Below are 17,252 nucleotides of genomic sequence, written 5' to 3' on the forward strand. Positions count from 1 at the left end.
GAAGCTTGTCCTTGCCCTTTTGCTTGTGGTCTTGAGGTGGAAGATCATCTTGAGCTTGTGTCCCTTGGAAAGAAGTAGGATCATACTTCTCTTGTTGAGGAACAAACTTCGTCTTGGGTTATTGATCTTCTTCCCACTCAACTCCATTGGCATTGAACTTTCGTTCAAAACCAATTCCTAGATTCTTCTGGTGCCTTCCTTGCTTGCGTACAATTTCCTCAAATTGCTTACTTCTGGCAAGGCTCTTGTACACACCTTTCTCGATAATTCCCTTCAATAAGCTATTTTCTTGCTCAAGTGTAACTTGGCTAAGAGAATCGTTAGTGGAATGAAGAGAACTACTAGAGGCAACAACATTGGATTTAACGTGATTGTTGTTACTACTAGAAGAAGAATCTTTCTTATTCTTGTTGCTAGACTTAACTTGTGGCATGTAAGTAGACAAGAGTAAACACTTGGCAATGTAAGAAGAACTTTTCTTGCGAAGATCATCATTGATTGGTTTTAAGAACCCATGCTCTTGCTCAAGGTTGAGCTTTTCAAAGCGTAACTTCTCATGAGTCTTTAAAAGTTCTCGATGATCTTCTAAGGTAGTTTCATGAGCTAACTTAAGAGTGTTTAACTCTTTAGTTAGATGCTCAATCTCCTTCTTATCATCATCATTCGTTTTATCTTGATTAGCATGATTAGTAGCAAGTTCATCATAGTTTTCATCACTAGAGTTGTCAACACACTACTAGGAAAAGGCCTACTAGTGGCGCACCAGTTTTGCCTACTAATGGCGCACTACTGGTGCGCCACTAATACCACGCCACTAGTATTAAATACTAATGGCGCACCAGTGGTGCGCCATTAGTATCTGGTATACTAATGGCGCGCCACTGGTGCGCCATTAGTATAGGCCACGGTGCGCCATTAGTATAGGCCACTGGTGCGCCATTAGTATAGGCCACGGGGCGCCATTAGTATTTTTGAATTTTGAAGGCGGGAAAATAGTAGTGGCGCATCGTCTAACCCCCACCGTGCGCCATTAGTATTTTTGAATTTTGAATTTGGATCTGGATCGCGATTTTTTTGCCCATTTTTTGCTCGTTTTTTTGCATGATATTTTTTCAAATTTTGTTCTCGTATTTGGATCTTGTACGTTCTTTTTCAGTGTTCTTTTGCTGGAGAGGAGGGCCGAGGTCACCGGAGAGGAGGAGGAGGAGGTCACCCGAGAGGCGCTCGCCTACATCGCCGGAGAGGAGGAGGAGGTCGCCGGAGAATAGTTCACCGGAGCATCGGAGAGGAGGAAGGAGAAACCATGAGGGGAGGGGAGGAGAGGAGGGAGGAGGAGCTCACCGGAGAGGAGGTAGGAGAAACCGTGAGGGGAGAGGAGGGAGGACGAGGTCGCCGGAGAGGAGGAGGAGGAGCTCGCCGGAGAGGAGGAGGGTAGTATGGTGGAGGAGAGAAGGGGAGATGGAGTGGAGGAGAGGAGGAGATGGAGTGGAGGAGAGGTGGAGTGGAGGAGAAGAATGAAGAGGTAAGGAGAGAGGACCATGCCTAGCCATATATACGGCATAGTAATGGCGCACCGTGGGCAGGTGCGCCATTACTAACTTTTTTTATTTTTTTGATTTATTTTGAATTTTGAAGGCAGGAAGATACTAATGGCGCACCATGGGCAGGTGCGCCATTTGTAAGTTTGAATTTTTTTGAATTTTTTTCCCTCTCCAGATCTTAAAAGCCTCGTATCTTTTTTTCTGTTAGGTTTTTGAGGAGTTTGAAAATGTTTAACGGGGTTCCCCTGATTAAATTTGGATGTATCTTTTTGAGTAGATGATTTTTCATATAAAAAACTTTTTCATCCGAGTTCGTATGCAAAAGTTATGCCCATTTTACAAATTCTCGTGAGATTTTGCAAAAAAGTCAAAAATTCATGTTTGTAAATTTTGCTAACAACTAGACCACATATCACATGGGAATCTTATTTTCTTTTATTTTTTTTGACATTTCTATCATTTTCTTTTATTTTTTTTGAAACTGAAAAGGTGGTCCACGGGGGGGGGGGGGGGGGGGGGGTTGCATTCGGGGCAATGTTTGGGCCAAACTACTAATGGCGCACCGTGGGAGTGGTGCGCCATTACTAGTTCAACTAGTAATGGCGCACCACACCCACGGTGCGCCATTAGTAGTTTAAAAATAAAAATAAAAATAAAATTTTTGAAACATAATTACTAATGGCGCACCGTGGGAGTGGTGCGCCATTACTACTTTAACTAGTAATGGCGCACTATCCCCTGGTGCGCCATTAGTAGTTTTGAAAATAAAAAAATAAAAAATAATTTACTAATGGTGCACCGTGGGTGTGGTGCGCCATTAGTATTTTCACACTAATGGCGCACCAACACATGGTGCGCCATTACTAGTTAGTAATGGCGCACCACATGTACAGAGCGCCATTAGTGTCCATATTGGCTATAGTTGTTTTTGTAGTAGTGACAAGTAAATCATCATCACCTAGCAAATCATCTTCATCACTATTGAAGTCAACATACTCGGGGTGTGATACCTTTGGGCCTTTAGCCATGAAGCATCTTCCAATTCCTTCATTTGGTGAGTCAAATATTTTATAGGAGTTGGTTGACACAACTGCTAGACCGGCAACACCTTCATCTTGAGTATATTCGGAGTCGGAGTGATAACTTCTTTCGGAGTGATGGTCGGATAGCCACTCACCAACATGAGCTTGATGTCTTCGTTTTGTGTAGCTCTTTGATGATTTGTCCTTCCTTTCCAAATCCTTGCTTCTCTGAGAGGTTCTTCGTTCATAACAATCATCTCTACTCCTCCTCTCTCTTGGTGGTGATTCTTCTCTTCTACTTCTCCTTTTGGGTGAATCTTCTCTTTGTTTGTAGCGGGCCATACACTCATTGGAGTAGTGTCCGGGTCTTCCACAATTGTAGAAATTACGCCCATGACTTGAAGATCTTTTGTCATTGTAGAACCTTGACTTGTAACTTCTTTCCTTGCTTCTACTCTTGTAGAACTTGTTGAAGTTCTTCACCATTAGGCTTAATTCCTCATTGAAGGTTTGTTTCTCACTTGATGATGTAGGAGTATCACATGAGGCTTTGTAAGCACCACTTGACTTGTTGTGAAGTTCTTCCTTATCCTTGAGTGACATCTCATGAGCAACAATTCTTCCAATGACTTCCGTTGGCTTGAGATCTTTCTAATTGGGCATCATTTGGATCAATGTGCACACGGTATCATATTTTCCATCCAAGGCTCTTAGGATCTTCTTGATGATGAATCTATCGGCCATCTCTTCACTTCCTAAGCTGACAATCTCATTTGTGATGAGAGCAAGCCTAGAGTACATTTCAGCGACACCTTCACCATCCTTCATTTTGAACTTGTCAAGTTGACTTTGAAGCACATCCAATTTGGATTCCTTGACAGAGTCGGTACCCTCGTGCATATCAATCCAAGTATCCCAAATTTCCTTTGCATTCTCAAGACGGCTGATTTTGTTGAATTCTTCGGGGCACAATCCGTTGAAGAGGATATCGCAAGCTTGAGCATTGTATTGCAGTATCTTTAACTCTTCCGCGGTTGCTTCACGGTTTGGTTCTCTCCCATCAAAGAATTCACCTTGCAAGCCAATACACACAATAGCCCAAACGGCGGGGTTATGTCCAAGAATATGCATTTTCATCTTATGCTTCCAACTAGCAAAATTAGTACCATCAAAGTAAGGACATCTATGGTGGTAGTTTCCCTCGCTAGACGCCATACTCTCCTAGGTTGTGAAACTAAGGCAATGATCATCAAAAGCTATGGAAATCAAGGCAAATGGAGACCAAAGCTCTGATACCACTTGTAGGATCGAAAGTATGTCTAGACGGGGGGGTGATTAGACTACTTGATCAAATAAAAATCTGTCTTTTTCCCAATTTTAAGTCTTGGCATATTTTAGCAACTTAGCACAAGTCAAGCAATCAACATACACATGCAAGTCTAAGAGTAGAGCAGCGGAATGTAAAACATTTGCACATGAAGGTAAAGGGAGGAGTTTGGAGGGAGCAAATGAATGTAGACACGGAGATTTTTGGCGTGGTTCCGATAGGTGGTGCTATCGTACATCCACGTTGATGAAGACTTCAACCCACAGAGGGTAACGGCTGCGCGAGTCCATGGAGGGCTCCACCCACAAAGGGTCCATGAAGAAGCAACCTTGTCTATCCCATCATGGCAATCGCCCACGAAGGACTTGCCTCACTATGGTAGATCTTCATGAAGTAGGCGATCCCCTTGCCCTTACAAACTCCTTGGTTCAACTCCACAATCTTGTCAGAGGCTCCCAAGTGACACCTAACCAATCTAGGAGACACCACTCTCCAGAAGGTAATAGATGGTGTGTTGATGATGAACTCCTTGCTCTTGTGCTTCAAATGATAGTCTCCCCAACACTCAACTCTCTCTCACGGATTTGGATTTGGTGGAAAGAAGATTTGAGTGGAAAGCAACTTGGGGAAGGCTAGAGATCAAGATTCTTGTGGTTGGAATGGAATATTTTGGTCTCAACACATGAGTAGGTGGTTCTATCTCAGAAAATGGATGCTGCAAGTGTAGGCAGGTTCTGATGGCTCTCTCTACGAATGAAGAGTGGGTGGAGGGGTATATATAGCATCCACACAAAATCTAACCGTTACGCACAATTCACCAAACTCGGTGGGACCGAATTATAAAATTCGGTCAGACTGATTTAGTTCAAAATGTGAACGTTAGGATTTTCGGTGGGACCGACATGTCAACTTAGTGGGACCGATTTCATTAGGGTTAGGGCATAACGTAATCTCGGTGATACCGATCACATAAACTCGGTAGGACCGATTTCTGTAATAGGCAAACAGAGAGTTGGTCAGGCAAACTCGGTGGGACCGAATCGCTCATTTCGGTGAGACCGAAACGTTGCGAAAGGGAAACAGAGAGTTTGGATTGCGAACTCGGTTGGACCGATCGCTCATCTCGGTTGGGCCAAAATGTTACGAAGTGAAACAGAGAGTTTGCAATCCCATCTCGGTGAGACCGAGATCCCTATCAGTGAGACCGAACTGACTAGGGTTTCTGGCAGTGGCTATGTCAAATGAACTCGGTGGCGCCAGATAGATCGAATCGGTAGGGCCGAGTTTGACTTTTGGTTTGGGACATATGTGGATATGAGAAAGTGGTTGAGGCCTTTGGAGCATATCACGAAGCATTTTGAGCAAGCAAGCCATTAAGCAACACCTCATCCCCTTTTAATAGTATTGGCTTTTCCTATGGACTCAATGTGATCTTGGATCACTAAAATGAAAATGTAGAGTCTTGAGCTTGAGCCAATATGAGTCCTTAGCATTTTGAGGGATCCACATTCCTAATCCATGCCATGCCAATCATTGAACTTTCTAAAATGATCATCTTGAAATAGCATTAGTTCAATGAGCTATATGTTGTTAGTAATTACCAAAACCACCTAGGGATAGTTGCACTTTCAGTAACTCGTTCCGATTGGTCATTGTTGACGATTTTTCTAGATTTACTTGGGTGTTCTTTCTCGATGATAAATCGCAGGTCCAAAAGATCTTTAAGAACTTTGCCAGGAAGTCCCAAAATCAATTTTAAGTGAAGATCAAGAAGGTTCGAAGCGACAACGGAACGGAGTTCAAGAACGCCAATGTGGATACCTACATGACGGAGAAGGGATTTCACATGAGTTCTCGGCTACGTACACACCTCAACAAAATGGAGTTATTGAGCGGAAGAACTGGACACTTATTGAGATGGCAAGAACGATGCTTGATGAATACAAGACGCCAAAACACTTTTGGGCGGAAGCGGTTGAGACAGCTTGTCATGCAACAAATCGACTATATCTTCAAAAGCTTCTCGGCAAGACGACATACGAGCTTCTCACCAGTAACAAACCCCAAGTTGGATACTTTCGAGTATTTGGCTCAAAGTGCTACATTCTTGATAATCATCATCGTTCGAAATTTTCCCCTAAATATCATGAAGGTTCCCTACTCGGTTATGGCTCAAACTCTCACACTTACCGTGTCTACAAAAATTTCACCCGAAAGGTTGAAGAGACAGTAGATGTGAAGTTTGATGAATCTAACAGCTCGCAAGTAGAGCAATTGCCAATTGATGTAGGAGATAAAGATCCTTCGGAAGCAATTCAGGACTTGTCTATTGGCAAGATTCGCCCAACGGAGGTGAAGGAGAGTACCTTGTCCGTTCAAGTGGAAGCCTCAACTTCACGACAGGGTGAACCACAAGTTGACTTGGAGGCATCCACAAGTGGAACACGTCAAGACGAAGGAAACGAGGAAGTACAGCAAGATGAACCTCATCAACCTCCCTCTCCACCTCCAAAAGGAAACAACAATGCCAACAGCAATGAAGAAGGACAACATGAAGAGGATGTTCCACCCCGACCCAAACAAAAGCTCTCACGAGTTAGAGCAAGAGTCTCAAGAGACCATCCCATCGAACACATCTTTGATGATATTCAAACCGGGAGAATTACTCGCTCTAAAACTCATTTAGCTAACTTTTGTGAACATTACTCATTCATTTCTAGTATTGAACCTATGATGGTAGAAGAAGCTCTTGATGATCCGGATTGAGTGAACGCCATGCATGAAGAGCTACACAATTTAGAGAGGAATCAAGTGTGGACATTGGTAGAAAAGCCGGATGACAACCAAAATATCATCGGAACCAAGTGGGTGTTTCAAAATAAGCAAGATGAGGATGGACAAGTTGTATGCAACAAGGCCCGTCTCGTCGCCCAAGGCTAGACTCAAGTCGAAGGTATAGACTATGGTGAGACATACGCCCCCGTTGCTAGACTTGAGTCCATATGCATCTTACTTGCTTATGCCAATCATCATGATATCACTTTATACAAAATGTACATTAAAAGGGCTTTTCTAAATGGTGAAATTGAGGAGGAAGTCTATGTTAAACAACCTCCTGGCTTTGTTAATCCTAAGAAACCTAATCATGTTTACAAACTTCACAAAGCTCTTTATGGTCTTAAACAAGCTCCTAGAGCATGGTATAAATGCTTGACCAAGTTCCTTATTGAAAAAGGCTTTGAAATTGGGAAAAATGATTCTACACTTTTTACTAAAAGGGTTAATAGTGAATTATTTGTGTTCCAAATTAAAGTGGATGATATCATATTTGGTTCGACTAACCCTCATTTTAGTGAAAAGTTTGGAAGGCAAATGTCAGAGAAGTTTGAGATGTCTATGACGAGTGAACTCAAATTCTTCCTTGGGTTGCAAATCAAGCAAACTAAGGAGGGTACCTTTGTTTCCCAAACAAAGTATGCCAAGGACTTGTTCAAGGAGTTCAACATGCAAGAAAGCAAAGGTATGAAAACACCCATGCCTACTAGTGGACATCTTGACTTGACTAAGGATGGCAAACCAGTTGACCAGAAGGTTTATGGTTCTATGATTGGTTCATTGTTATATCTATGTGACTCCTCTCCGATATTATGCTAAGTGTGTGCATGTGTGCACGATATCAAGCACCCCCCAAGGAGTGTCATCTTAAGGCCATGAAAAGGATAGTGAGATACTTAATTCATACATCAAACTTTGGCATTTGGTATCCTAAGAGGTCTTCTTTTGATCTTGTTGGCTACTTTGATTCAGACTATGCCGGTGACAAGGTTGATAGAAAGTCCACTTCAGGTACTTGTCAATTTCTTGGTAGACCTCTTGTGTCTTGGTCCTCTAAGAAACAAAACTCGGTATCCTTATCCACCTCCGAAGCGGAATACAATGCCGCCGGATCATGTTGTGCTCAATTACTTTGGATGACCCAAACTCTCAAAGATTATGGGATACAGTAGGATCGAAAGTATGTCTAGAGGGGGGGGGGGTGATTAGACTACTTGACCAAATAAAAATCTAGCCTTTTCCCAATTTTAGTTCTTGGCAGATTTTAGCAACTTTGCACAAGTCAAGCAATCAACCTACACATGTAATTCTAAGAGTATAGCAGCGGAATGTAAAACAATTGCATATGAAGGTAAAGGGAGGAGTTTGAGGGAGCAAACGCAATGTTGACACGGAGATTTTTTATCCGTGGTTCCGATAGGTGGTGCTATCGTACATCCACGTTGATGGAGACTTCAACCCACGAAGGGTAACGGTTGCGTGAGTCCACGGAGGGCTCCACCCACAAAGGGTCCACGAAGAAGCGACCTTGTCTATCCCACCATGGCCGTCGCCCATGAAGGACTTGCCTCACTAGGGTAGATCTTCACGAAGTAGGTGATCTCCTTGCCCTTACAAACTCCTTGGTTCTTCAACTCCACAATCTTGACGGAGGCTCCGAAGTGACACCTAGCCAATCTAGGAGACAACACTCTCCAAGAAGTAACAAATGGTGTGTTGATGATGAACTCCTTGCTCTTGTACTTCAAATGATAGTCTCCCCAACACTCACCTCTCTCTCATAGGATTTGGATTTGGTGGAAAGAAGATTTGAGTGGAAAGCAACTTGGGGAAGGCTAGAGATCAAGATTTATATGGTTGGAATGGGATATCTTGACCTCAACACAAGTGTAGGTGGTTCTCTCTCAGAAAATATGTGTTGGAAGTGTAGGCATGTTCTGATGGCTCTCTCCACGAATGAAGAGTGGGTGGAGGGGTATATATAGCCTCCACACAAAATCTAACCGTTACACACAAATCACCAAACTCGGTGGGACCGATTCAGAGAACTCGGTCAGACCGATTTGGTTCATAATGTGACCGTTAGGCATTTCGGTGGGACCGACATGTCAACTCGGTGGGACCGATTTCATTAGGGTTAGGGCATAACGTAATCTCGGTGAGACCGATTACACAAACTCGGTGAGACCGATTTTGGTAATAGACAAACAAAGAGTTGGTCAGGCAAACTCGGTGGGACCGATTCGCTCATCTCGGTTGGACCGAAACGTTACGAAAAGGAAACAGAGTGTTTGCATTGCAATCTTGGTGGGACCGATCGCTCATCTCGGTTTGACTGAAACGTTACGAAGGGAAACAGAGAGATTACAATCCCATCTCGGTGAGACCGAGATCCCTATCGGTGAGACCGAAAAAACTAGGGTTTTTGGCAGTGGCTATGTCAACTGAACTCGGTGATTCCGGATATGAAATTTCTGTGGGGCCGGGTTGGACTTTTTGGTTTGGGACATATGTGGATGTGAGAAAGTAGTTGAGGGTTTTGGAGCATATCACTAAGCATTTTGAGCAAGAACCTCATTAAGCAACACCTCATCCCTTCTTAATAGTATTGGCTTTTCCTATAGACTCAATGTGATCTTGGATCAGTAAAATAGAAAATGTAGAGTCTTGTGCTTTGAGCTTGAGCCAATCTTTTGTCCTTAGCATTTTGAAGGGTCCACTTTCTAATCCATGCCATGCCAATCATTGAGCTTTCCTGAAATATTTATCTTGGAATAGTATTAGCTCAATGAGCTATATGTTGTTAGGAATTACCAAAACCACCCAGGGATAGTTGCACTTTCAATCTCCCCCTTTTTGGTAATTGATGACAACATATAGATCAAAGCTTCGACAAATGATAATAAGACTGAAAAACATTGTCTCTTTGAGAAGTATGTGATAAGCAAGAGCTCCCCCTAAATTTGTGCATTATTTAAGATTTGCTTTTGAATGCAAATGCATAATCGATTAGGATCATGGGTTACTCTTGCATGTCACATACATCTTGGTGGAGCGCTCAAACACATGATCAAACAAGTATCTCACAAGTATATCACACAAGCACACAATAAAAAGTTTCAACCAAAATAGCAAGAGAGATAAAAAAGGCAACACTCTCTCTCGAAGCCTATGATCTATACATTTTTCTCCCCCTTTGGCAACAAGTTACCAAAAAGTTCAAAAATGCATAGTGCTAAACGTCTCTCAGGCTTGGTCTTCGGTAGGAGGTGTTGAGATGACTCCAAGAACGAAAGCTTCTGTTGATGTAGCTGGAGCTGGTGGAGTAGCTGCTGGAGGTGGAACTGGAGCTGTAGCTGCTGGTGCTGATGTTGTTGCTCTAGTATCTGTCACGAGCACTGTAGCTGATATTTGTCCTCTGGGCACTCTAGCAAAAGCATCCGTAGTAGACTTGCCCTTCTTCTCCTCTTCTTCCTCCTGGAGCTGCTCAACTGCAGTTTGGATCTCTGTTACTTTGACATCAAGGTCATAGAATTTTTGCTCAATGATCCTCTCCAAACTCTCCTGGTTCTTGGTCAGGGTGGCCTAGCCCTTCTCAATCCTCGGGGTGGATTGGATCAGGTATCCAAGCTGGTCTTTCTTGCTCTTCAAGAATACCTGAGATGCCTTCTACAGTTGGCATCTTTGCAGCTTTCTCAGCTTTAGCCTTCTCTTCAGCAGGGATGTTTCTAGTGCTTCTCTGGGGTTTAGGCTTTGAAGCTCAGCAGCCTTGGGAGAAGATTTGGTCTTAGATGGAGCAGCCCTTGATCTAATTGCATCTCCCATGAGCTTTTGAGTTTTGGGTGCTGGTGCAGCATCCTCTTCCACTTCTTCTTCTTCTGAATCTTTCCTCATTGAGGGCTTGCCAAGAACTCTGGCAGTAGTGGTTCTGGCCATCTTCTTCTTCTTATCCTCACCAGCTGCTTCTTCTTCAGATTCAATGGTGAACTTCATGGTTTCACCTGTGGCAACATTTCTTGGCTTTGACATGGGCTGTCTTCTTGCTGGCATCTTTGTTTTCATTCCTGGCTTAGTGGCAGCAGTTGTGCCATACTCTTTCTTCAGCACCTTTTTCTTTGAAGTGGCTTCATCTTCAACAGCCACATAATCTTCATCTTCTAAATCAGAAGTTCTCTTCTTCCTTGTCCTGGTAGAAGCCTTTGGCAAGTTGCTTGGTGTGATCTTGCTGCCCTCATCATAGCTTCTAGAGGGATCTGAACCCTCACTCATCTGCACCTGTTGCTCAGACCTGTTCTGACTGTCACTTTGATCAGACATCTCTGCAAACACTCTGACAGCAGACCCTGTGAATAGGTTATAGATGAGGTAGAGTAGATGAGCATCACAAAGTATAGGAGTTTTGCAAAACAGATGACTTAAAAACTTAGTTTTAGTTCTTCACAGAAAGCATTTCGGATCTACCGATTTGTAAACTCGGTGATACCGAAGTAGCTTTTGGAACCTAAACTAGTGAACTCGGTCAGACCGAGTCATAGTTCGGTGGTACCGAGACTGCTAGAGTTTCACAGAGAATCAAACTCGGTCACACCGATTTGCAATTTTCGGTCAGACCGAAAATGCATGTGCTCTGGCCTAAGCCAAATCGGCGAGACCGATTTCTACAACTCGGTTGGTCCGAGATGAATTCGGCGGAGACCTAACCCTAAATTTTCAAACCAAAACTAATCTACGGGATGTTTTCATTGGACCGGATGATCTCATACGTGGCAAGAATCATGGCAAAGCAATGTGCTAAGAATCAGAGTTATGGATTAGCACAAAGATCAAGTTCGTACCCTAGTTCGGCAATGAACTTGCTACGGCGGCAACGGCAGGGCAGACTGCCGTTGACAGTGCCAGAGACCAGCGGCGGGAGGTCGCTGGTGACAAGAGGACGATCCGGAGACCCAAGGAGGCAGAGCAGGTTACGCGCGGGCGAAGAGGTTCAGAAAAATTTCCAAAATTTGGCCCGTCAGTATAGATAACCTGACCCTGTCGGTGTGACCGAAAGGTTCTAATCGGTTGCACCGAGATTGAAAACCCTAGATCAACTTAGTGATCTCGGAGGACCGAAAGGGATGAATCGGTTAGACCGAAATAAACAAAGAGGTTTTGGAAGTTTAAGTCTATGACGAGTCGGGGACTCCGAGTGCTCCTCACACAGAGTGGTTCAAATCTGACTTGATCAAACTTTGTGATGTAGCATGAATAGAGTTTGAGACGATAAAAGCATAGATAGCTAGAGGGAGTTCTTAGGCATTCTTGTCCATCCATTTGGAAAAAGAGAAAGAGCCAAACAATCAAAGCAACAGATGGATGTCCTTGAATGAGTAAAATATGCATCAAACATGCTCACACAATTAAAATGGCAAATGAAATATGTGACAAAGCATGCACAATCACTCTGGCATCTATCAAGCAATTTGGCGATGACTAGGTCATCTATATATGAGTATATTGACTTAGGAGTGAAATGAGAACATTTGATCATAGGTCTTACTCATCGTTTAAGCACAAGTGGGGTTACCATTTTTACATAAAGCATTGTTGTGTTCACACCATTAGAGTTGCTTTAGCTCAATTAATTAGAGTAAAGCTCCCCCTAGATGTGATATCCCCCCTAAGAGGGATGAACTAATCGATGACTTCATGTAGGTGTTGAAGATGTAGATGCTCAATGTTGATGTAGATCATTCGAAGCAATCCTTTGGAGTGAGTTGCACTTTCAATACCTACACGGGTTAGTACCACAGGGAACAAGCAAGGATATCCATAGACATAGAGTGATGTATACACAAGATGTTGTCCATGAAAGCATTAGGTTACCTTGTCCCTTGTCTTACAAACAAGAGGGTTTGTGACTCCTTGAACTAGTGCAAGATATGGAAGTTGTTTGCACTTGTCCTCGCCAAAATGATAAGAGTGAAGTATGTCGGCGGAGTCACCCTCAAGAACTCTCTAGTTCTTCTTCTTCGGGACCACACCATCTTGATGGGAATCCTTGGAGTTGTAGTCGTACTCGATGAAGTCGAACTTGATGTGGTCTTGGGAACCCACTTGACCAAGGCCTTAGGTGCTTCTTCAAATGCATCAATTTCCTCTTGAAGCTTGTCCTTGCCTTTTTGCTTGTGGTCTTGTGGTGGAAGATCATCTTGAGCTTGTGTCCCTTTGAAAGAAGTAGGATCATACTTCACTTGTTGAGGAACAAACTTCTTCTTGGGGTATTGATCTTCTTCCCACTCAACTCCATTGGCATTGAACTTTCGTTCAAAATTAACACCTTGATTCTTCCGGTGTCTTCCTTGCTTGCGTACAATTTCCTCAAATTGCTTACTTCCGGCAAGACTCTTGTAAACACCTTTCTCATAATTCCCTTCAATAAGCTATTTTCTTGCTCAAGTGTAATCTGCCTAAGAGAATCATTAGTGGAATCAAGAGAACTACTAGATGCAACAACATTGGATTTAGCATGATTGTTGTTACTACTAGATGAAGAATCTTTCTTGCTCTTGTTGCTAGATTTAACTTGTGGCATGTAAGTAGACAAGAGTAAACGCTTGGCAATGTAAGAAGAACTTTTCTTGCGAAGATCATCATTGATTGCCTTTAAAAACTCATGTTCTTGCTCAAGGTTGAGCTTTTCAAAGCGTAGCTTCTCATGAGTCTTTAAAAGTTCTCGATGATCGTCCAAGGTAGTTTCATGAGCTAACTTAAGAGAGTTTAGTTCTTTAGTTAGACGCTCAATCTCCTTCTTATCATCATCATTCGTTTTATCTTGATTAACATGATTAATTGACATTTCATCATAGTTTTCATCACTAGAGTTTTCAACAAGTAAATCATCATCACCTAGCAAATCATCTTCATCACTATTGAAATCAACATACTTGGGGTGTCGTGGAATTGTCACGTCAGATGTCCTAGGGTGAGGACTTAGTCGTGAGGCCAGCGTATCTATGTAGTAGCTTGAGAGGGGTTGAGCGGAATCGAGAGACGCAACACAAGACGAGGCTTTAGACAGCTTCGGGCCCCAAAAAACATCATCCGGTAATAACCCTACATGCTGTTTGAGGCTAGATCTCATTACGCTCATGAGGGAGTCGCCGTAAACCGGCTCTCCTCTAATTGTGTCTAGCCCTAGAGATTATTGATTGTTGCCTGTCCCTCTTTGGGGAGCCCTGCCCCTCCTTATATATGTTGAAGGGGCGGGTTACATGTGGAGTCCTATTAGGATTAGGACTAGTCCATCTCTAATACAAACCGGATACAAGTCCAGGTCTTAACTCCTTGTAAGACAAATATTCCTCACGCCTTTCCTTGTAAACCGGCCCACCATAGTATGAATCGGCCTTCATGAACCGCCTGTTGGGCCACCGGGTCTTGTCGCTCCTCTGACCCGCCTGCCGGATTACCAATGAATCGTAAACTGCCATGTCCAAACGGGTCGCCAGTGGATCGTCAATTCTCAGCCGGGTCTCAAGTAAACCGCCAAGTCCGGCCGGGTTATACTTCCGGCCGGTTTACAATGCGGGGTATATCCCCGACATTAGCCCCTAGTTTAATTAGGATTTATCCATGTTAAACTGATCCTATAAAACAAACACAACAAGAAATTTGACAGGTTGTGCTCCGGGTTAAGAATTCTTGTAGACCAGCACCTGATCATTCTTAAGTCCTTGTAATTTCCTCCTAGAAAATCCGGGTCAATAGACCAGTTTCATAATCAATTTACTTGTAGAATAAATATTGTAAATAAAGAATCCATTTGAATCGACCTTGAATGCTCTGACTTGACAAAAATATTGGTCTTCAAATATTCAACTGATACCCGCCGGTTTGAAAATGTAGAACTTGCCGGTTTATCATTGTCAAAATTGCCGGTTTATAAATATTGATGGCACCGGGTCATAATTGTTGTTGACACCGGGTCATGTAATTGATCTTCCTGATTTGCTCAAAACTGATAAACTGAAGACGTTCCTCCTTTATATGCATAATACCTGTAGCCCCCAAGTCTTAAGAGGAGAACATAGTGATAACTTAAGACTTGCTCCAATAAGTGTTTTCAACCTTGAAGAAATCTGGTTTGTTCATCTCAATCATATAAATTCAATACGCCATATATGTAGCCCCCAAGTGCCGGGTTGTCATGCTTGCAGCAACCTGGGACTTGTAATTGCTTATAAAAACTTCAATCAGTGTAGCCCCCAAGGGCCAGCTTAGTAAGATAATACTGAACTGGGACTTGATATATATACTTCAATGAAAATAACATCTTATAATGTAGCTTCCATCGTAGGGCTTGAACCCACGTCCACAAGGTTAAGAGCTTTGTGCTTTACCAACTGAGCAGTGCATCCTTTAATATAATGGACGAAAACTTGTGTACCTTGAATTGTTGATAGGAGCAATTGGTAGCCCCAAGGACCGGCTCATTACGATATGATGAGTCGGGTCTTCAATAAGACAAGTAAAAATGACTTCGCATTAGCCCCCAAGTATCATGGTGCATGCTTGCAGCGACATGAGACTTGCATGTAATCTCAATTTGAATAATGTAGCCCCCAAGTGCCGGGTTGTAAGCCTGTAGCGACTCGGGACTATTCCTTCCATTGTAGAATAAATCATATCCTTTGATAAAATAATAGCCATTGCGCTAAAGCAACTTTGAAAACCTCAATAATACCGGTTATTAATAACCATAAAAATCCAGCCATGTTGGCTATTCAAGATAATATAATCCGGTATGAAAACCTTATTCATTCAATATCATAATGAAAATTCAGCCAAGTTTGGCTATTTGAATAATATAACCCAATGATTTATAAGCGCATGATTCCAATGGCGCAATCCAAATATATACTGGCGACTTATAGTCCAAAGCCAGGCCGGTTTAATAAACACCAGATAATTTATCATCATGCTTTATTCAACCTGTTTCTGCATACAACAAGTTTAAAGTGTCCTGGCGGTTTACCGCTGGACGGGTCATAATGCCCAACATATAACCTGGGTTGATAACCAAGGCTGCACTTAAAAATAATCAAATATGAAATATATCATACCTGTGACATTGAATCACATTGTTGGTTTTACCAACTTTTTGTAGTAAGGGTGATAATCCCAATCTTGAGTACTAATAACTCCTTCCATATCGTGCCGGTTTATGATAAAACCGTGCCAGGTTGTGATAAACACCGGATTAACCATATATAATACGGGTGACTTTGAGTCAAAACTAGACCGGGCTGATAGTCTCCGGATTATAATTTGATTGTATACTGTCAACTTGTAGTTGACGGCCTAACGGGGTTGATAAACATCGGTTTAAAAATGTCACAAATCTTATGAAAACAAAGAAAACTCAGCAAAAGGCAAATAAAGGTCCATTGTAGTCGAGGCTTTTCACGGGCTGCCAGGCCCCAAATTTGATCACGAGGTGTTGCTATGGTTCGGGTTCGACCAATCCCCCAAGTGATGCTGTGGCATTACGCCGATCAAGAGGTATTGCTATGGTTCGGGTTCGACCAAGCCCCCAAGTGATGCTGTGGCATTACGCCGATCAAGAGGCGTTGCTATGGTTCGGGTTCGACCAAGCCCCGAAGTGATGCTGTGGCATTATGCCGATCAAGAGGTGTACCTATGGTTCCGGTTCAACCAAGCCCCCAAGTGATGCTGTGGCATTACGTCGATCAAGAGGTGTAGCTATGGTTCGGATACGACCAAGCCCCCAAGTGATCAATAATATAATAAGCCGATAAGGCAGGATACCCATGTTTGAACCGCGCATCATGGCAACAGGTCCTCTTCGGCAACCTTTAACTTTTTGCAAGAGATAAATTCTTCTTGAACCGGGATTTTGAACCGGATATTGAGAGTGTCAGAACTTTATGGGAGACATCTTTCCCTCGAACCGGATCTTAAACCGGAATCTTCATTTTCAGCCGGAAATTTTCTGACGGCCTTTAAACTCGAACTTGCGAGAAGTTAATTCTTTTTTGAACCGGAAATTCTTAAACCGGATTTGAGAGCTTCAGAGCTTTGCGGGAGACAACTTTCTCTTGAACCGGATACTAAACCGGATATTTGATAGCTTCAGTGAGATTGACTTCCCTTGAACCGGGTTTTAAACGGAATCCTTTCTGATGACCCGGAACTTTTTCATTGAGCCGGGATTTTGTAGCTGTCATATACTTTCTAAGCCGGAATTTTTTCTGACGGCCTTTAAATTCTCATCAATATAACAGTAGCCTCCGAGACCGGGTTATCTTTCCCTCCATCGTCCTGGGGTTCTTAAATTTGCTGAAACTGGCAAGATTTGCTGAGTCACGTCATCGTAGCCCCCGAGTCTCAAGGTGACTTGAGGAGTTGGCTTGAGATTCTCCATATTTAACCGTGATATAAACCGGCATAACTTGTATATCATTGGTGTTGATAGCACGATGTGAATCCACAGAAGGTTGAGGTGACTGCGGCGGGTTATAAATG

The sequence above is a fragment of the Aegilops tauschii genome, chromosome 2, assembly GCF_002575655.3.
Source record: "Aegilops tauschii subsp. strangulata cultivar AL8/78 chromosome 2, Aet v6.0, whole genome shotgun sequence".
NCBI classification, from domain to species: domain Eukaryota; kingdom Viridiplantae; phylum Streptophyta; class Magnoliopsida; order Poales; family Poaceae; genus Aegilops; species Aegilops tauschii.